This window comes from Ranitomeya imitator, chromosome 2 (assembly GCF_032444005.1).
Source record: "Ranitomeya imitator isolate aRanImi1 chromosome 2, aRanImi1.pri, whole genome shotgun sequence".
NCBI lineage: Eukaryota > Metazoa > Chordata > Amphibia > Anura > Dendrobatidae > Ranitomeya > Ranitomeya imitator.
Window position 1 is genome coordinate 845,894,771 of NC_091283.1, and position 23,262 is coordinate 845,918,032.

Sequence of the window (23,262 nt, forward strand, 5' to 3'; positions counted from 1 at the left end):
ATACTACGTGTGCTATATACTATGTGGACTGTGTTATACAGTATACTACATGGGCTGTTATATACTATGTGGCTGTGCTATATACTACGATGGCTGTGTTATATACTACGTGGGCTGTGTTATATACTACGTGGGCTGTTTTATATACTACGTGGGCTGTGCTATTTACTACGTGAGCTGTGTTATATAATAAGTGGGCTGTGCTATATACTACGTGAGCTGTGTTATATGCTATGTGGCTGTGCTATATACTACGTGGCTGTGCTATATACTATGTGGCTGTGCTATATACTACGTGGGCTGTGTTATAAGCTATGTGGGCTGTGTTATATTCTACATGGGCTGTGCTATGTACTACATGGGCTGTGTTATATTCTACTTGGGCTGTGTTATATACTATATGGGCTGTGTTATATACTACGTGGCTGTGCTATATACTACGTGGGCTGTGCTATATACTAAATGGCTGTGCTATATTCTACGTGGTTGTGTTATATACTATGTGGGCTGTGTTATATACTACGCGGGCTGTGCTATATACTACGCGGGTTATGCTATATTCTTTGTGGGTTGTGCTATGTACTACGAGGGCTGTGTTATATGCTACTTGGGCTGTGTTATATACTACGTGGGCTGTTATATACTAAATGGGATGTGTTATATACTACATTGGCTGTGCTATATACTACGCGGGCTGTGCTGTATACTCCCCGGGTTGTGCTATATGCTAGGAGGGGTGTGGTTTAATATGCTACGCGGGCTGTGTTATATACTACGTGGGCTGTGCTATATACTACGCGTGCTGTACTATATGCTACGTGGGTTGTGCTGTATACTACGAGGGCTGTGTTATATACTGTGCGGGCTGTGTTATATAATATGTGGGCAGTGTTATATACTATGCGGGCTCTGTTATATAGTATGTGGGCTGTGCTATATACTATGCAGGCTGTGTTATATACTATGCGGGTTGTGTTATATACTATTGGGGGGTATATTATATTCTATGGAGAGGCTGTGTTATACACTGCATGCAGAATTATTAGGCAAGTTGTATTTTAGAGGATTATTTTTTTTATTGATCAACAACTATGTTCTCAATCAACCCAAAAGACTCATAAATATCAAAGCTTAATATTTTTGGAAGTTGGAGTGGGGTTTGTTTTTAGATTTGGCTATCTTAGGAGGATATCTGTTTGTGCAGGTAATTATTACTGTGCAGAATTATTAGGCAACTTAATAAAAACCAAAAATATTCCCATCTCACTTGTTTATTTTCACCAGGTAAACCAATATAACTGCACAAAATTTAGAAATAAACATTTCTGACATGCAAAAACCAAACCAAAAAAAATAAGTGATGGCTTTGACAAAGATCGTTTGATCGAAACACGTCGCCGTGTCTCTGCTGTCCATCGGCACATACTGGAGGGAGAATGTACACCTCGTACAATATGGTTTTAAAGGCATCAATAAAATAATTATTTTAAGGAGCTGGAACTCAACCCCCTTTTTTTTCTATGGAATACTACGCTTGTCGGCAGCGGAGTTCCGAGCACCTGTGGTGAAAACTGGTGAGCTGGCTTATGTTTTATTTTTGTTAAAAAAAATAAGTACCCAATAAGTGCCCAATATAGCCCCTTTCTTTCTGATGACACTCAGCCGCCTCCATCCATAGATTCTGTCAGTTGCTTGATCTGTTTACGACCAACATTGGTGCAGCGGCCACCACAGCCTCCAGACACTGCTCCCAGAGGTGGACTGTTCTCCCTCCCTGTAGATCTCACACTTTATGAGGGACCACAGGTTCTCTATGGGGTTCAGATCAGGTGAACAAGGGGCCATGTCATTATTTTTTCTTCCTTGAGACCTTTACTGGCCAGCCACGCTGTGGAGTAGTTGGAGGCATGTGATGGAGCATTGTCCTGCATGAAAATCATGTTTTTCTTGAACGATACCGACTTCTTCCTGTACCACTGCTTGAAGAAGTCTTCCAGAAACTGGCAGGAGGTCTGGGAGTTGAGCTTCACTCCATCCTCAACCCGAAAAGGTCCCACAAGTCCATCTTTGATGATCCCAGCCCATACCAGTCCCCACCTCCACCTTGCTGGGTCTGAGTCGGAGTGGAGCTCTCTGCCCTTTACTGATCCGGCCTCCGGCCCGTCCATCCGGCCCATCAAGAGTCACTCTCATTTCATCAGTCTAGAAAACCTTTGAGAAGTCTTCAGATATTTCTTGGCCCAGTCTTGTTGTTTTATCTTCTGTTTCTCGTTTTTCAGCCTTTCTTACCTTGGCCGTGTCCCTGAGTATCGCACACCTTGTGCTTTTTGTTACTCCAGTAACGTTGCAGCTCTGAAATATGGCAAAACTGGTGGCAAATGGCATCTTGGCAGCTTCACGCTTGATTTTCCTCAATTCATGGGCAGTTATTTTGCGCCTTTTTTGCCCAACACGCTTCTTGCGACCCTGTTGGCTATTTGCCATGAAACGCTTGACTGTTCGGTGATCACGCTTCAAAAGTTTGGCAATTTCAAGACCGCTGCTCCCTCTGCAAGACATCTCACAATTGTGGACTTTTCAGAGCCGTCAAATCTCTCTTCTGACCCATTTTGCCAAAGGAAAGGAAGTTGCCTAATAATTAAGCACACCTTATATAGGGTTCTGATGTCATTAGAGAACTCCGCTCCTCATTACAGAGATGCAATCACCGGATTTACTGCATTGGTAGTTGGCTCTCAGCCTGAACAGCTTGGAGTAGGACAACAAGTATAAAAAGTATCTTGTGAGCAAAATACAACTTGCCGAATAATTCTGCACGCAGTGTATACTATGGGGGGTACATTATATTCTATGGGGGCTGTATTAGATTTTATGAGGGAGGATTGCATCATACTCTTTGATGAGGCTACATTATATTCTATGGGGAGGTGGGCTGTATAATATTCTATTCGGGGCTGCATTATTTTCTATGGGGGTCTGTATTATATTTATATTCTATGAGGGGTGATTGCATCATACTCTATGAGGGGCTACATTATACTATATGAGGGGGCTGCATTATATTTTATGGGGGGTTAAATTATACTTTGTGGGGTGGTTGCATTATGCTCTATAGGGTGTCTGCATTATACTATATGTGGGCTGCATTATACTGTATCGAGGACTATGGGGAATACATTATATTATATGAAGAACTATGGGGGGCATTATACTATGGGAAGTGAATTGTACTACATTGATGACTATGGTGGTGCATTATACTATATGAAGCACTATGAGGAGTGTATTATACTATATGAAGCACTATGAGGAGTGTATTATACTATATGGAGGATTGAGCAGTGTATTTTAATATATGGAGGACTATGGGAAGTGTATTATACTATATAGAGGACTGATTAGTGTATTATACGATATGGAGGACTATGGTGCATATTATATTATATTATATTATATTATATGGAGGACTATGGGGTGTGCATTTTACAATAAGGACTGTGGTGCACATTATAATATATGGAGGACTATGGGGTGTATTATACTAAGCAAGCAAAATGCTGCCTATTTATTGAGTGATTGGATTGTTTATGCCGGAACAAAAATCATTGTTCTCAGCAGCACATCGCCGGTGTAAACTGTAGATGTGCTGCTGATAATATGATACTGTATGGGGATCTGTTAGTGATCCATTAGTGATCATTCTGTCCCCATCGTTTTTTCTCAGTTGATGTAAAGAGCGGCCTGAACTCAGTGCATGTAAATACAACCGAAATGCTTCTGTGTGATGTGCAATATGTCAGCATTTGGGGCCCAATTTTAAACTTTGCCTAGGGCCCCACTTTGCCTAAAACCGGCCCTGCCAGCAGGGCTGCTAATATTGAGGGCAATCTGGTTATTTTATCCGGCCCTGAGGCTTCGGGGGGCCTCTGGCCAGATTGCCCTCATATGTGTGGCGGGCAGGGAGCAATCCCTGCAGTTCCGCTGCCTGCAGGAGAAAATGGCAGGGAATGGATCCGTCCTGCTGCCTGCCTTCGCTTCCTGTCTCACACAGCAGTGGCTGAATGACATCATCATTTAGCGCCGCGGCTGTGAGAGACAGGAAGCTGCCGGCGATGGTGCGGCTTCAGAATACCGTGCACAGAAGTGAGGTGAGTGTGTGCAGAGAGGTGAATGGTGCTGTGTGTGTGTGTGTGTGTAGGTGGAGGGGAGGGCAATGATGGGGGTGATGGGGCAGAAGGCAATGATTGGGTTGATGGAGAGGGCAATGATAGGGGTGGTGGGGGCGGAGGAAATTAATAATGTAATGGGGTGTGGGGGATTGAATTGAGAGAAAAGGGGATTTATAATGGATTTAGGAACGGGGAGGTGGAGGAAGACGTTATTATCGATTATTATGTCTAACAGTCCCTTAGTATATAGTGTACTCACTTATATATAGCACAGTACCTTAGCATGTATATACAGTATATATACAGTACAGACCAAAAGTTTGGACACACCTTCTCATTTAGAGATTTTTCTGTATTTTCATGACTGAAAATTGTACATTCACACTGAAGGCATCAAAATTATGAATTAACACATGTGGAATTATATACTTATCAAAAAAGTGTGAAACAACTGAAAATATGTCTTATATTCTAGGTTCTTCAAAGTAGCCACCTTTTGCTTTGATGAGTGCTTTGCACACTCTTGGTATTCTCTTGATGAGCTTTGTGAGGAAAATGTATATAATAAGTGTTAGTTTCTCTTGCCAGCACACATAGGGTGGGCATTGACCCCCCTTCACTCTGAGTTTAGCTGAGGGGTTTTTGCACTTCTGACCATGGTCCCGAAAACACATGGCAGCTGTAAAACCCCCTCTCTCCCCCCTTCTCTCTTTGCTTGCTGGAATGTGTGTGAAGCTTTTATTCTCAGTTTCTCTGCCCTGCCCCAAGCCAGAAAGGTTTATTGCACTTGTGGCGGCACAAATCTCCCTTCAACTGAAACTGGTCTGATCTCCTTCTCAAAGACATGCGGCTCTTTGTTCTGTTATAGTAAGGTATTGGACCACCGATTTGGGCTAGAAAAATAATAAGTATGTATTGCTAACTTCCATCGGCGGATCTATCCGCCACTGTAAGCACTAGCCTCTAATTCCACCAGGTAAAAAAGTACGGATTTCTCTGGAACTGCATGTCCCAACCAGCCCAAATTTGGTTTCCTTAGAAAGCCAATTTTAAAATAAGCTGAATAAGGGGTGTGCTGGGATTCTGGCATGTTCTGGAGCAGAGATATGAGCATTATAAAACTTTGTGTTAAATTTGGTATGTTTGAGGAGATGGGAGGGTCCGAAGAAACCAACCCCTTTAGTGATGTCACGAGGCTGGGGGTTTAAAAGTCTTTACCCTTAACCCAGCCTTCAGTCTGAGTCAGCAGAGTTTTTACTTAAGGAGCTGCTTCTATCCAGACCTCCTGATGCACTGGGACATTTGGAGTCCGCCTACCAGCATGGTGTCGCCTGACATGAACTGAGAGCATGTGAGTTTTACCTTTCTTATTTAATCCCTGTTTATTTTATAATTTACTTTGTACATATTTCAATTGTCTCATATTGTAACATCTTTATATGCCTTTTTATAAACACTGCCTTCTTTCGGAGTAAAGGTACCTTCACACTAAACGACGCTGCAGCGATCCAGACAACGATCCGGATCGCTGCAGCGTCGCTGTTTGGTCGCTGGAGAGCTGTCACACAGACCGCTCTCCAGCGACCAACGATGCCGGTAACCAGGGTAAACATTGGGTTACTAAGCGCAGGGCCGCGCTTAGTAACCCGATGTTTACCCTGGATACCATCCTAAAAGTAAAAAAAACAAACGCTTCATACTTACCTACCGCTGTCTGTCCCCGGCGCTCTGCTTCTCTGCTCTGGCTGTGAGCACAGCGGCCGGAAAGCAGAGCGGTGACGTCACCGCTCTGCTTTCCAGCCGCTGTGCTCACAGTGAGTGCAGGAAAGCACAGCGCCGGGGACAGACAGCGGTAGGTAAGTATGAAGCGTTTGTTTTTTTAACTTTTAGGATGGTATCCAGGGTAAACATCGGGTTACTAAGCGCGGCCCTGCGCTTAGTAACCCGATGTTTACCCTGGTTACCAGCGAAGACATCGCTGAATCGGTGTCACACACGCCGATTCAGCGATGTCAGCGGGAGAGCCAGCGACCAAAGAAAGTTCTGGCCCTCTAGCCCCGACCAGCGACAGCACAGCAGGATTCTGATCGCTGCTGCGTGTCAAACTAAACTATATCGCTAGCCAGGACGCTGCAACGTCACGGATCGCTAACGATATCGTTTAGTGTGAAGGTACCTTAAAATATATAAATTACTATTTTTCTTTCTTCCTGCTCTAAAACGTATCCTAAGTCTTCTGAAGGGAATTACGCTTCTGTTTTGGGTTAGCTTTGGACCCGTTAATCGAAGCTGGTGGCAGCATAATGTGTGCTGTGCCTTTGGGAGTCGTTGTGGCGATGCATCGTTGATCATTATTGCTCCTGCCTGAGTGGGAGTAGTTTTATCGCCTCGCTGCAGCAAGCCCAATAGCCAGTACATAGCAGGCAGCCTTTCTGGCGACTAATTAGCCAGGGTGCAGTACCTAGTCTGACCTGAGGGTGAGGGGGCTCCAGAGAGCTGCAAGTTTTCAAGTGGAACTGTAAAGCAGGATATACATGAATCCCTGCAGTTTGTGGTATATTGAAGAGCAGTAGGATACCTAAAATAAGCCCCTGCTGTAAACTAAGAGGTCAATAGCCTTGTGTGTGTTTTTTTTTCATCACATTGTAGCAGTGGAGGGATAACTAAGATAAGCCCCCTGCACATGTGATAGCCGTCTGTTGGCCTAAAGTCACCCCGATCCGTAATGTAGGGGTGACAGTCACGGTGTGAATCGTGACAAGCTTCAAGAGGTAGTCACTGGGAATGGTCTTCCAACAATCTTGAAGGAGTTCCCATGATGCTTAGCACTTGTTGGCCCTTTTGCCTTCACTCTGCGGTCCAGCTCACCCCAAACCATCTCGATTGGGTTCAGGTCTGGTGACTGTGGAGGCCAGGTCATCTGGTGTAGCACCCCATCACTCTCCTTCTTGGTCAAATAGCCCTTACACAGCCTGGAGGTGTTTGGGGTCATTGTCCTGTTGAAAAATAAATGATGGTCCAACTAAACGCAAACCGGATGGAATAGCATGCCGCTGCAAGATGCTGTGGTAGCCATGCTGGTTCAGTATGCCTTCAATTTTGAATAAATCCCCAACAGTGTCACCAGCAAAGCCCCCCCCCCACACCATCACACCTCCTCCTCCTTCCTTCACGGTGGGAACTAGGCATGTAGGGTCCATCCGTTCACCTTTTCTGCATCGCACAAAGACACGGTGGTTGGAACCAAAGATCTCAAATTTGACCTCATCAGACGAAAGCACAGATTTCCACTGGTCTAATGTCCATTCCTTGTGTTCTTTAGCCCAAACAAGTCTCTTCTGCTTGTTGCCTGTCCTTTGCAGTGGTTTCCTAGCAGCTATTTTACCATGAAGGCCTGCTGCACAAAGTCTCCTCTTAACAGTTGTTGTAGAGATGTGTCTGCTGCTAGAACTCCATGTGGCATTGACCTGGTCTCTAATCTGAGCTGCTGTTAACCTGCGTTTTCTGAGGCTGGTGACTCGGATAAACTTATCCTCAGAAGCAGAGGTGACTCTTGTTCTTCCTTTGCTGGGGCAGTCCACATGTGAGCCAGTTTCTTTGTAGCGCTTGATGGTTTTTGCAACTGCACTTGGGAACCCTTTCAAAGTTTTCCCAATTTTTCGGACTGACTGGCCTTCATTTCTTAAAGTAATGACGGTCACTCGTTTTTCTTAGCTGCTTTTTTCTTGCCATAATACAAATTCTAACAGTCTATTCAGTAGGACTATCAGCTGTGTATCCACCAGACTTCTGCTCAACACAACTGATGGTCCCAACACCATTTATAAGGCAAGAAATCCCACTTATTAAACCTGACAGGGCACACCTATGAAGTGAAAACCATTTCCGGTGACTACCTCTTGAAGCTCATCAAGAGAATGCCAAGAGTGTGCAAAGCAGTCATCAAAGCAAAAGGTGGCTACTTTGAAGAACCTAGAATATAATTTCAGTTGTTTCACACTTTTTTGTTAAGTATATAATTCCACATAATAGAACCAAAAAACGTAATAACTAAATACCCTGTATTTTTTTCATTTTTTGACTAGCACTTGCTTATTTACTGTGACTTTTTTTTAAAACAGAGTATTTTTTGACCTCACTGTGCGCTTTTGTGTCTTCAAATATAATTCCACATGTGTTAATTCATAGTTTTGATGCCTTCAGTGTGAATTTACAATTTTCATAGTCATGAAAATTCAGAAAAATCTTTAAATGAGAAGGTGTGTCCAAACTTTTGATCTGTATCTGTACTGTATATACATATATTTTTATATGCTTTATCGCCTTAAAAGGAGGGGGGCCACACATTTCCTGCACAGGGGCCCCAAGCTGTCTGTGTCCACCCCTGCTTCCACGTCCCGCCCTATTACCATCCTGTATAGTAAGTCCGGGACTACCATCCCTTCCTGGTATGTGGACCCCTCAGTCGCGTCCATGTAGAGGTAGGCTGTCAAACGTCCTTTAACGTCCCCACCGGAGCCATTCTCTCTCGACCCCATTCCAGGCGACACAGAACGTTCAGGGGGGATCCTCAGCAAAGACACTCTACTCCCAGGGTCTATCAGCCCCATCACAATTTCCCCATCTAGCCAGAAGGGACAGTATTCGGTCAGTTCACCGACCGAGCTATCCACTGTATAGCATGGTCCTGCATGGCAGGAACTTCGCTGCTCCTGGCTACATTCGCTGCCGCATTTTTTTGCCGCTACACCAATTTGGGTTACCGCCCCTTTTTGGACTCCACCCCTTTTGGGCAACTGTTTCGTTTTTGGACACCAGCCCCTTTTGGGATTCCACCCCTTTTTGGGCAACTATCCCTTTTTGGGTTACCACCCCCTTTTGGGACTCCACCCTTTTGGCCAATCATCCCTGTTTGGGTCACTGCCCACTTTTAGGGACACCACCCTTTGCCTGGGGCACACTCCATGGACTCCCCACGGTACTCTCAAGCCCCAGTTTGCACAGTTGACCAATATGTCTCTAGAGGCCGGCACTGGCCCTTTAGGAGTTTGTACAACCTGGATCAACAATGTCTTTTTGACCTCACCAGTTCCTGCTGGAGCTCCCACATTTCCTGCTGCAGTTACAAACCACCGGCACCTCCGGATGCCGATCACAAGCTGCTGCTGCCACTGCAGCTTCGGCGGCTGCAGAACCTCTTGCTGCAACTGCAGCTACACTCCACAAGGCTCTGCACGGCTCCACCTCAGACTTCGTGGACCCACCTATCCACAGCAAATCTTCGTAACCCCTCTGAGTTACAGCCAGATGCTTGCAATCTTCGTGGTCCCGCCGAGCCACAGCAATTACCTCCACACGTGCTTCCTGGACTGTTGTCCACAGTCTAGCACCATATGCGAGATAGCGCTCACTAACGGGTTGGGGAATACTCGCTTAGCAACGGGATTCAGGGTACACAGGAACACTTTTTAACACAAACAGTCTATGCGGTTTATTATATAGTCATAAACCGTACCACGGACAGTCAATTACACACTGTATCAGGACATGACATTAAGTTGCAGTCAGTAAACATGCTGGACTTCAGTCCGTCTAGTTACCATGGGTGACCGCACAGTTCATAACCCTTCTTAGTACTCGGCTTTAATGCGGAGTCTCTAAATACACCAGAATTCTCTGCCCAGTTTCCGCAGGAGACCACACGCTGAACAGTTTATTATACCCACTGGAGAAGCTGCCTAATGGGGATCACCAACTTGCCTGACAGACATACACCAGTCGGTTCCAGACCCACCGAAGGACGGTAGCTTCCCCTAAACAGTAGCCTTCACTGGCTCTGCAGATCCATGGCCTCACCTCGTGCTCTTCAGGGATCCGGTCCACACACAGGACCTCCCAACACAGATGTCACTCAGGATCACGGCCTCACCAGGTGCTCTTCAGGGATCTGGTCCACACTCTGCACCTCCCAACACTCAGGATCACGGCCTCACCAGGTGCTCTTCAGGGATCCGGTCCAGACTCTGGACTTCCCAACACTCAGGCCTTTTCTCTCACAGAACCTTCCAGCCCAGAATCATTCAGGTCCATACACAGGAACCATGTGGCCCACACCCTGGTCACATTATCAAGCTGTAACCACTCCCACATATGGGTGGTGTGTGTGTGTGTGTGGCTAGTTCGACCCACCCAGCTCTCAAACTAGCCCTGCCAGCCTCTCTCTAAAACAACACAATTACTTGTGTGCCCGGTATTTGATACTTAACTATAAGGTTTGGGAACCTACTGTGTGGCACCTCCAAGTTTGGTTGTGCTAACATTTATTCTTATGCCATGCATTCCTATGGCCTCAATACGCCTCCATGCGTATTCTGGGGACACCATGCAGCACCCCCTACCTGTAACAGGGGTCACTGCCTCACACCTCATACAGTGCTCAGCATATACCCCATATAGTGCTCAGCATATACCCCCATACATTGTTCAGCATATACCCCCATACAGTGCTCAGCATATACCCCCATTTAGTGCTCAGCATATACCCCCATACAGTGCTCAGCGTACACCCCATACAGTGCTTAACATATACCCCCATACAGTGCTCAGCATATGCCCCCATACAGTGCTCAGCATATACCCCCATACAGTGCTCAGCATATACCCCCATACAGTGCTCAGATTATACCCCATATGGTGCTCAGCATATACCCCCATACATTGTTCAGCATATACCCCATACTGTGCTCAGCGTACACCCCATACAGTGCTTAACATATACCCCATACAGTGCTCAGCATATACCCCCATACAGTGCTCAGCGTACACCCCATACAGTGCTTAACATATACCCCCATACAGTGCTCAGCATATGCCCCCATACAGTGCTCAGCATATACCCCCATACAGTGCTCAGCATATACCCCCATACAGTGCTCAGCATATACCCCATATGGTGCTCAGCATATACCCCCATACATTGTTCAGCATATACCCCATACAGTGCTCATCGTACACCCCATACAGTGCTTAACATATACCCCCATACAGTGCTCAGCATATACCCCCATACAGTGCTCAGCATATACCCCCATACAGTGCTCAGCATATACCCCCATAAAGTGCTCAGCATATACCGCCATATAGTGCTCAGCATATACCCCCATACAGTGCTCAATTTAAGTGTAGGGAAAAAAGCATTGTATAACAATATGTTGTAGCAGCTCATCCAGACATAAGGAGAATGCAGAGACCCCATATTGGATTGACGTTCAGAACCATACTTCTTCATGGCAGGACACGTATAGGGGTTGTCCACCTTTAGGTACAACATTTTTATTTTTTTATAAATGCATATCTTTTTATCTAAAAAATGCAATTACATTTCATTAAAACATTTTCACCGTGGCCTCTGTGCTGCACAGTCTATTGCTGGATGTGCAGCGCCCCAGAGACCTGGTCGTTGCAGTAACGTCGCTCTGCCACTAAGGGGAGTGATGTTATGTCTGATGGCACTAAAGGAGTTCATCTGACCAGGTATCACCAGCACACATTACACTTCACACTCCGGCCACCAGGGGGAGCAAAAGGTTGTATTTATTAGGCCACTCCTCACACTGGTAAGACTAGGGGTTGGATAGGAAGTTAAAAGCTGACTGGGTTGGATTCAGGCAACATCCCGTGGCAGGGGGTGTTGTGGAGGGAAGATTCAGGGGGGTCCCTGTCAGGCGTGGGAACCTGGCAGGCACCTGGCGACAAGGATAGAACGTTACGGAGCCGCGGCTGCGCTATCTGCGGCGGCATCCAAAGAAAGGACACGAAGCGAAGGATATTGTGGACAGTGAGAAACGAGATCAAAGCACAAAGGAGGGCCAGTAGGAGTCGTGCCCGAAGAACGGCAACATCCTACTGAGGCGCATAGCCGGTGACCGGAACACCGAGGAAGTGACTGACTTTATGCCTTACTTCAAACTCCGCAGGACAGTTAATTATAGGTTGGCTGTCTACCTTACATCACCTAAGCAGACATAGGGGGCAACGTGTGGAGAGGGGCATCTCTAGGGTACCAGAAGAGCTCCGAGCCTTCCCGTCAAATGGGTGCGTCCTAGCCATAACAAACCTGGGGGACGGAGAATAGAAAGAATGAGAAATAACTAGAAAGAACGAGAAAGAACGAGAATAGAAGTTGTGAGGACTATCCCGAATGCTCAGCAGGGTAGCACTACAACACACAGGCGCTAGTGGTGGGCAACGATTTCCACCTGCAAAGGGAACTCTGGAAGTGCCCATCGGACCGGCCGGTCTCTGATAGCCCTGTTAACTGTGCTCTGGATTGCGGATCCTGAAGTCTTCAGTAAAGAGGTAAAGAGACTGCAACCCTGTGTCCTCGTTATTGACTGCACCTCACACCATCGCCATCCAGCTTACCGGGAAGTCCTGGGGACAAACTTCACCTGTGGGAAGGTTCACCATCCAGCTGCCATCACATCACCCCAGTGGACCCCACAGCAGCGTTGGTCAAACTGACCGAATACCACAGGTGGCGTCACGAAACCTTGACAGACTTGTATCACCTTTTATTGAACGCCCCTTAGGAGGGTCACGGACCGGGTCCAGCCACCGTGACAGCCGCAGAACCGAATCAGAGAGGACCGGCACCGAGTAAACTGTGGCCCTGTGTCTGGGGGCTCTCCAACTGCAGAATGAGTTAACCGAGAATCCATCAGTGAGCTCCTTCTGATGCTCTAATGGGAGACTTTATACTTCTTTTACTCAGCTGCTTTCAGAATTTTTTTCAATGAAACCCAATTGCAAAAATTATTTTTTTGTCCCAAACACATGGATTTAGGTAACAAAAAATGATGGAAAATATGGACAACCCCTTTAATCACCGAGTATTCCTGGTTTCGCAGACGTGACTAGGGCCGGTCAGATAAGGTCTATGTACGATGACCCCATTGCTTTCCAGGATACAATAATAATGGCCCCTGATGGCTGATACATGGGCGGTCCTCGTAGTGATTGCCTACACCTGTGTCAGCGCTAAATACTCGGCCCATTGTCTGCCATTGTGCAGGTGCGTTACTTAGAGCACCCATCCTCAGCCTTTCGCTTTTCTTCTCCAGTGCGGTGCTAAGAGGCCTCCATCCTTATTCACCACTGGAGCCATTTGCGCTCCGTTTCGCCCCTCGCTTTTTTCTCATTCTCCATTGTCTTTTCAATCAAAGACCTTCTGACAAAGGCGGCTGAGTGATGGAGCATGGTAGCGAATAATGCCGCCAGGCACTTACAGTACACCTGCACAACACCCCGCTCCTTTCACCCCGCGCTGAAAGACTCCATTCTTATCCCCACGCGTTTTGTCTTCTGTCCTATTGCTCACTTAACCTTGAGGCTTCCTACAGGTTTTGCTCACTCCTACCTGCCGCAGCGCGGAATTCCTTTGTTCGGCGCTGGATACATTTGTGCTGTTTTCCCGCAGGATGACAATAATATTGAATTGAAATGAGCTTTTCTTCCCTTGTTTGGGGTAAACAGATAGTGTGCGCCTCGGGAGAGGTGTGAGGAGCAACACTAAGGCTGACAAGACGGCATTATGTCTTCTTCTCCATGACCCAGACCGACGGTCAGGAAAGCGTCAAATATGCAAATGTTACAAAATAGGAGGAAATTGTAACAATTTGAAAGGTGAGAACATTCTGTTATCTCCCAGGAGAGCAGCGAAACGTCTGACCAGGGAAACATTGTGCGGAACGGCCCCGATGATCGAGAAGACGAGACTGTGATGTCCCAATAATCCATAATGTCACATCAGCACCATGGGGCCCGGACACACAGGCGAGTTCAGAGCTTGTTTGCTTTCATAAGAAGAAGTAAATTGGCCAAAACATCAAGAGAATGGCGACATAAGACGTAGCGCTGTCCTTTGTGAAACATCCTGGCATGATTATGGTGAGAGGCCACCAGTGGCGTAACTGGAGTCCGATGGGCCACAGGGTAAAATGGAGATCTGGCCCTTCGCCCCTCCCGCAGGGTTTCCAGATGTGTGGTAGAGTTCTAAATCCTATAATGACATATGAGTGGCCCCCCTCCCGCATTATGTAGTAATGACCCCTATCTTGGGCTCCTTCCTGGTATCTATATCCCTTATCCTGGTATATATGTCCCCCATCCTGGGCTCATACTGGTATACAGTTAGGTCCATATATATTTGGACAGAGACAACATTTTTCTAATTTTGGTTACAGACATTATCACAATGAATTTTAAACAAAACAATTCAGATGCAGTTGAAGTTCAGACTTTCAGCTTTTATTTGAGGGTATCCACATTAACATTGGATGAAGGGTTTAGGAGTTTCAGCTCCTTAACATGTGCCACCCTGTTTTTAAAGGGACCAAAAGTAATTGGACAGATTCAATAATTGTAAATAAAATGTTCATTTCTAGTACTTGGTTGAAAACCCTTTGTTGGCAATGACTGCCTGAAGTCTTGAACTCATGGACATCACCAGACGCTGTGTTTCCTCCTTTTTGATGCTCTGCTAGGCCTTCACTGCGGTGGTTTTCAGTTGCTGTTTGTTTGTGGCCTTTCTGTCTGAAGTTTAGTCTTTAACAAATGAAATGCTGCTCAGTTGGGCTGAGATCAGGTGACTGACTTGGCCATTCCAGAATATTCCACTTCTTTGCTTTAATAAACTCCTGGGATGCTTTGGTTTTATGTTTTGGGTCATTGTCCATCTGTAGTATGTAGTTTGGCTGCATTTGGCTGGATCTGAGCACACAGTATGGCGGCTCTGAAGACCTCAGAATTCATTCTTCTGTCCTGTGTCACATCATCCATAAACACTAGTGACCCAGTGCCACTGGCAGCCATGCATGCCCGCGCCATCACACTGCCTCCGCCGGGTTTATGCATGCCCGTGCCATCACACTGCCTCCGCCGTGTTTATGCATGCCCGTGCCATCACACTGCCTCCGCCGTGTTTATGCATGCCCGCACCATCACACTGCCTCCGCCGTGTTTATGCATGCCCGCGCCATCACACTGCCTCCGCCGGGTTTATGCATGCCCGCGCCATCACACTGCCTCCGCCGTGTTTATGCATGCCCGCACCATCACACTGCCTCCGCCGTGTTTATGCATGCCCGCGCCATCACACAGCATGGAAAGTCTACTTCTAAAGCAGATAGATGAAGCTGCAACCCATAATGAGGTCCTGGTTATGGGGGACTTTAACTACCCGGATATTAACTGGGAAACAGAAACCTGTGAAACCCATAAAGGCAACAGGTTTCTGCTAATAACCAAGAAAAATTATCTTTCACAATTGGTGCAGAATCCAACCAGAGGAGCAGCACTTTTAGACCTAATACTATCTAATAGACCTGACAGAATAACAAATCTGCAGGTGGTTGGGCATTTAGGAAATAGCGACCACAATATTGTGCAGTTTCACCTGTCTTTCACTAGGGGGACTTGTCAGGGAGTCACAAAAACATTGAACTTTAGGAAGGCAAAGTTTGAACAGCTTAGAGATGCCCTTAATCTGGTAGACTGGGACAATATCCTCAGAAATGAGAATACAGATAATAAATGGGAAATGTTTAAGAACATCCTAAATAGGCAGTGTAAGCGGTTTATACCTTGTGGGAATAAAAGGACTAGAAATAGGAAAAACCCAATGTGGCTAAACAAAGAAGTAAGACAGGCAATTAACAGTAAAAAGAAAGCATTTGCACTACTAAAGCAGGATGGCACCATTGAAGCTCTAAAAAACTATAGGGAGAAAAATACTTTATCTAAAAAACTAATTAAAGCTGCCAAAAAGGAAACAGAGAAGCACATTGCTAAGGAGAGTAAAACTAATCCCAAACTGTTCTTCAACTATATCAATAGTAAAAGAATAAAAACTGAAAATGTAGGCCCCTTAAAAAATAGTGAGGAAAGAATGGTTGTAGATGACGAGGAAAAAGCTAACATATTAAACACCTTCTTCTTCACGGTATTCACGGTGGAAAATGAAATGCTAGGTGAAATCCCAAGAAACAATGAAAACCCTATATTAAGGGTCACCAATCTAACCCAAGAAGAGGTGCGAAACCGGCTAAATAAGATTAAAATAGATAAATCTCCGGGTCCGGATGGCATACACCCACGAGTACTAAGAGAACTAAGTAATGTAATAGATAAACCATTATTTCTTATTTTTAGTGACTCTATAGCGACAGGGTCTGTTCCGCAGGACTGGCGCATAGCAAATGTGGTGCCAATATTCAAAAAGGGCTCTAAAAGTGAACCTGGAAATTATAGGCCAGTAAGTCTAACCTCTATTGTTGGTAAAATATTTGAAGGGTTTCTGAGGGATGTTATTCTGGATTATCTCAATGAGAATAACTGTTTAACTCCATATCAGCATGGGTTTATGAGAAATCGCTCCTGTCAAACCAATCTAATCAGTTTTTATGAAGAGGTAAGCTATAAGCTGGACCACGGCGAGTCATTGGACGTGGTATATCTCGATTTTTCCAAAGCGTTTGATACCGTGCCGCACAAGAGGTTGGTACACAAAATGAGAATGCTTGGTCTGGGGGAAAATGTGTGTAAATGGGTTAGTAACTGGCTTAGTGATAGAAAGCAGAGGGTGGTTATAAATGGTATAGTCTCTAACTGGGTCGCTGTGACCAGTGGGGTACTGCAGGGGTCAGTATTGGGACCTGTTCTCTTCAACATATTCATTAATGATCTGGTAGAAGGTTTACACAGTAAAATATCGATATTTGCAGATGATACAAAACTATGTAAAGCAGTTAATACAAGAGAAGATAGTATTCTGCTACAGATGGATCTGGATAAGTTGGAAACTTGGGCTGAAAGGTGGCAGATGAGGTTTAACAATGATAAATGTAAGGTTATACACATGGGAAGAGGGAATCAATATCACCATTACACACTGAATGGGAAACCACTGGGTAAATCTGACAGGGAGAAGGACTTGGGGATCCTAGTTAATGATAAACTTACCTGGAGCAGCCAGTGCCAGGCAGCAGCTGCCAAGGCAAACAGGATCATGGGGTGCATTAAAAGAGGTCTGGATACACATGATGAGAGCATTATACTGCCTCTGTACAAATCCCTAGTTAGACCGCACATGGAGTACTGTGTCCAGTTTTGGGCACCGGTGCTCAGGAAGGATATAATGGAACTAGAGAGAGTACAAAGGAGGGCAACAAAATTAATAAAGGGGATGGGAGAACTACAATACCCAGATAGATTAGCGAAATTAGGATTATTTAGTCTAGAAAAAAGACGACTGAGGGGCGATCTAATAACCATGTATAAGTATATAAGGGGACAATACAAATATCTCGCTGAGGATCTGTTTATACCAAGGAAGGTGACGGGCACAAGGGGGCATTCTTTGCGTCTGGAGGAGAGAAGGTTTTTCCACCAACATAGAAGAGGATTCTTTACTGTTAGGGCAGTGAGAACCTGGAATTGCTTGCCTGAGGAGGTGGTGATGGCGAACTCAGTCGAGGGGTTCAAGAGAGGCCTGGATGTCTTCCTGGAGCAGAACAATATTGTATCATACAATTATTAGGTTCTGTAGAAGGACGTAGATCTGGGTATTTATTATGATGGAATATAGGCTGAACTGGATGGACAAATGTCTTTTTTCGGCCTTACTAACTATGTTACTATGTTACTATGTTACTATGTTACTGCCTCCGCCGTGTTTATGCATGCCCGCACCATCACACTGCCTCCGCCGGGTTTATGCATGCCCACGCCATCACACTGCCTCCGCCGGGTTTATGCATGCCCACGCCATCACACTGCCTCCGCCGGGTGTTACAGATGATGTGGTATGCTTTGGATCATGAGCTGGACCGCGCCTTCACCATACTTTTCTCTTTCCATCGTTCTGGTAGAGGTTGATCTTGGTTTCATCTCTCCATAGAATGTTCTTCCAGAACTGTGCGGCTTTTTTAGATGTGTTTTAGCCTTTTTCTTCTTGATGCTTATGAGTGGCTGCACCGTGCAGTGAACCCTCTGTAGTTACTTTCATGCAGTCTTCTCTTTATGGTAGATTTGGATATTGATACGCCGACCTCCTGGAGAGTGTTGGTCACTTGGTCGGCTGTTGTGAAGGGGTTTCTCTTCACCATGGAGATTATTCTGCGATCTGCAATTGTGGAAATTATTATTAATCCAAGATCTATTGATTAAAATCAACTTTGTTCGTGGGAAAACCCCTATAATAAATAATATATATATTCTACTCCCCTCCCCTCCGCTGAGCAGCGTCCTATTCTAAGGCCAACCCCACTTCAAAGTGCAACCGTTGAGAGCATACGGCCTCACTGCCATGCGCCCCAAGTCATGTGCGCACCAACGTTAGCTACTGGCCTCTGATTGGCTGGCAGGTTGCATTGCAGTGTACAGACAAGTCTCCGCACCCCTCACACTTCAGCTGAATGTGTATCCATCAGTATTATAGTAGTTATATTCTTGTACATAGGGAGCAGTATTATAGTAGTTATATTCTTGTACATAGGGGCAGTATTATAGTAGTTATATTCTTGTACATAGGGGCAGTATTATAGTAGTTATATTCTTGTACATAGGGGGCAGTATTATAGCAGTTATATTCTTGTACATAGGGAGCAGTATTATAGTAGTTATATTCTTGTACATAGGGGCAGTATTATAGTAGTTATATTCTTGTACATAGGGGCAGTATTATCGTAGTTATTGTCTTGTACATAGGGAGCAGTATTATAGTAGTTATATTCTTGTACATAGGGGCAGTATTATAGTAGTTATATTCTTGTACATAGGGGCAGTATTATCGTAGTTATTGTCTTGTACATAGGGAGCAGTATTATAGTAGTTATATTCTTGTACATAGGGGCAGTATTATAGTGGTTATATTCTTGTACATAGGGGCAGTATTATAGTGGTTATATTCTTGTACATAGGGGCAGTATTATAGTAGTTATATTCTTGTACATAGGGGGCAGTATTATAGTAGTTATATTCTTGTACATAGGGGCAGTATTATAGTAGTTATATTCTTGTACATAGGGGCAGTATTATAGTAGTTATATTCTTGTACATAGGGGCAGTATTATAGTAGTTATATTCTTGTACATAGGGGCAGTATTATCGTAGTTATTGTCTTGTACATAGAGGCAGTATTATAGTAGTTATATTCTTGTACATAGGGGCAGTATTATAGTAGTTATATTCTTGTACATAGGGGCAGTATTATCGTAGTTATTGTCTTGTACATAGGGAGCAGTATTATAGTAGTTATATTCTTGTACATAGGAGCAGTATTATAGTAGTTATATTCTTGTACATAAGAGCAGTATTATAGTAGTTATATTCTTGTACATAGGGGCAGTATTATAGTAGTTATATTCTTGTACATAAGAGCAGTATTATAGTAGTTATATTCTTGTACATAGGGGCAGTATTATAGTGGTTATATTCTTGTACATAGGGGCAGTATTATAGTGGTTATATTCTTGTACATAGGGGCAGTATTATAGTAGTTATATTCTTGTACATAGGGGGCAGTATTATAGTAGTTATATTCTTGTACATAGGGAGCAGTATTATAGTAGTTATATTCTTGTACATAGGGGCAGTATTATAGTAGTTATATTCTTGTACATAGAGGCAGTATTATAGTAGTTATATTCTTGTACATAGGGGCAGTATTATCGTAGTTATTGTCTTGTTCATAGGGAGCAGTATTATAGTAGTTATATTCTTGTACATAGGGGCAGTATTATAGTGGTTATATTCTTGTACATAGGGGCAGTATTATAGTGGTTATATTCTTGTACATAGGGGCAGTATTATAGTAGTTATATTCTTGTACATAGGGGCAGTATTATAGTAGTTATATTCTTGTACATAGGGAGCAGTATTATAGTAGTTATATTCTTGTACATAGGGGCAGTATTATAGTAGTTATATTCTTGTACATAGGGGCAGTATTATAGTAGTTATATTCTTGTACATAGGGGCAGTATTATCGTAGTTATTGTCTTGTACATAGGGAGCAGTATTATAGTAGTTATATTCTTGTACATAGGGGCAGTATTATAGTGGTTATATTCTTGTACATAGGGGCAGTATTATAGTAGTTATATTCTTGTACATAGGGGGCAGTATTATCGTAGTTATTGTCTTGTACATAGGGGGCAGTATTATAGTAGTTATATTCTTGTACATAGGGGGCAGTATTATAGTAGTTATATTCTTGTACATAGGAGCAGTATTATAGTAGTTATATTCTTGTACATAGGGGCAGTATTATAGTAGTTATATTCTTGTACATAGGGAGCAGTATTATAGTAGTTATATTCTTGTACATAGGGGCAGTATTATAGTAGTTATATTCTTGTACATAGGGGCAGTATTATAGTAGTTATATTCTTGTACATAGGGGCAGTATTATCGTAGTTATTGTCTTGTACATAGGGAGCAGTATTATAGTAGTTATATTCTTGTACATAGGGGCAGTATTATAGTAGTTATATTCTTGTACATAGGGAGCAGTATTATAGTAGTTATATTCTTGTACATAGGGGCAGTATTATAGTAGTTATATTCTTGTACATAGGGGCAGTATTATAGTAGTTATATTCTTGTACATAGGGGGCAGTATTATCGTAGTTATTGTCTTGTACATAAGGAGCAGTATTATAGTAGTTATATTCTTGTACATAGGAGCAGTATTATAGTAGTTATATTCTTGTACATAGGGGCAGTATTATAGTGGTTATATTCTTGTACATAGGGGCAGTATTATAGTAGTTATATTCTTGTACATAGGGGCAGTATTATAGTAGTTATATTCTTGTACATAGGGGGCAGTATTATCGTAGTTATTGTCTTGTACATAGGGAGCAGTATTATAGTAGTTATATTCTTGTACATAGGAGCAGTATTATAGTAGTTATATTCTTGTACGTAGGGGCAGTATTATAGTAGTTATAATCTTGTACGTAGGAGCAGTATTATAGTAGTTATATTCTTGTACATAGGGAGCAGTATTATAGTAGTTATATTCTTGTACATAGGAGCAGTATTATAGTAGTTATAATCTTGTACATAGGAGCAGTATTATAGTAGTTATATTCTTGTACATAGGGGCAGTATTATAGTAGTTATAATCTTGTCCATAGGAGCAGTATTATAGTAGTTATATTCTTGTACATAGGAGCAGTATTATAGTAGTTATAATCTTGTACATAGGAGCAGTATTACAGTAGTTATATTCTTGTACATAGGGGCAGTATTATAGTAGTTATATTCTTGTACATAGGAGCAGTATTATAGTAGTTATATTCTTGTACATAGGGGGCAGTATTATAGTAGTTATATTCTTGTACATAGGAGCAGTATTATAGTAGTTATATTCTTGTACATAGGAGCAGTATTATAGTAGTTATAATCTTGTACATAGGAGCAGTATTATAGTAGTTATATTCTTGTACATAGGAGCAGTATTATAGTAGTTATAATCTTGTACATAGGAGCAGTATTATAGTAGTTATATTCTTGTACATAGGAGCAGTATTATAGTAGTTATATTCTTGTACATAGGAGCAGTATTATAGTAGTTATATTCTTGTACATAGGGACAGTATTATAGTAGTTATATTCTTGTACATAGGAGCAGTATTATAGTAGTTATAATCTTGTACATAGGAGCAGTATTACAGTAGTTATATTCTTGTACATAGGGGCAGTATTAAAGTAGTTATATTCTTGTATATAGGAGCAGTATTATAGTAGTTATATTCTTGTACATAGGGAGCAGTATTATAGTAGTTATAATCTTGTACATAGGAGCAGTATTACAGTAGTTATATTCTTGTACATAGGGGCAGTATTATAGTAGTTATATTCTTGTACATAGGAGCAGTATTATAGTAGTTATATTCTTGTACATAGGAGCAGTATTACAGTAGTTATTCTCTTGCACATAGGGGCAGTATTATAGTAGTTATATTCTTGTACATAGGGAGCAGTATTATAGTAGTTATAATCTTGTACATAGGAGCAGTATTACAGTAGTTATATTCTTGTACATAGGGGCAGTATTATAGTAGTTATATTCTTGTACATAGGAGCAGTATTATAGTAGTTATATTCTTGTACATAGGAGCAGTATTATAGTAGTTATATTCTTGTACATAGGGACAGTATTATAGTAGTTATATTCTTGTACATAGGGGCAGTATTATAGTAGTTATATTCTTGTACATAGGGGCAGTATTATAGTAGTTATATTCTTGTACATAGGGGCAGTATTATAGTAGTTATATTCTTGTACATAGGGGGCAGTATTATCGTAGTTATTGTCTTGTACATAGGGAGCAGTATTATAGTAGTTATATTCTTGTACATAGGAGCAGTATTATAGTAGTTATGTTCTTGTACATAGGGGCAGTATTATAGTAGTTATATTCCTTTACATAGGAGCAGTATTATAGTAGTTATATTCCTATACATAGGGGCAGTATTATAGTAGTCATATTCTTGTACATAGGAGCAGTATTATAGTAGTTATATTCTTGTACATAGGGGCAGTATTATAGTAGTTATATTCTTGTACATAGGAGCAGTATTACAGTAGTTATATTCTTGCACATAGGGGCAGTATTATAGTAGTTGTATTCTCATTGTTGCCTTTGGATGTACAGATCACATTAATGGACTGTTGGTTTTTTTAAAAAAAATATTTTTTTCCTACAATTACTTTGGCTCGGTGTCTGTGTTATAGCAGTGTTTCGCTTTGGCAGGATTTCTTCTTTATCCTTTGGCTCCTGTAGTTGAGATGTAATTAATTATCTTTTCATTTGTGTCATAATCTCACAGACAGATTTTTTAACTAAAATGCATTTTCCTCCAGATGACAAATTTCTACAATAATTGGTTCAATATGAAAGTTCAACACCGAGCAAAACAATTGGTTTTAATGAAAACAGTGAGAAGCAAATATTAGGATTAGCCGCTATTAGGATATTCATCTTCATGGACGTGTTCGGTGAGGATCGGCATCTGCTCCCAA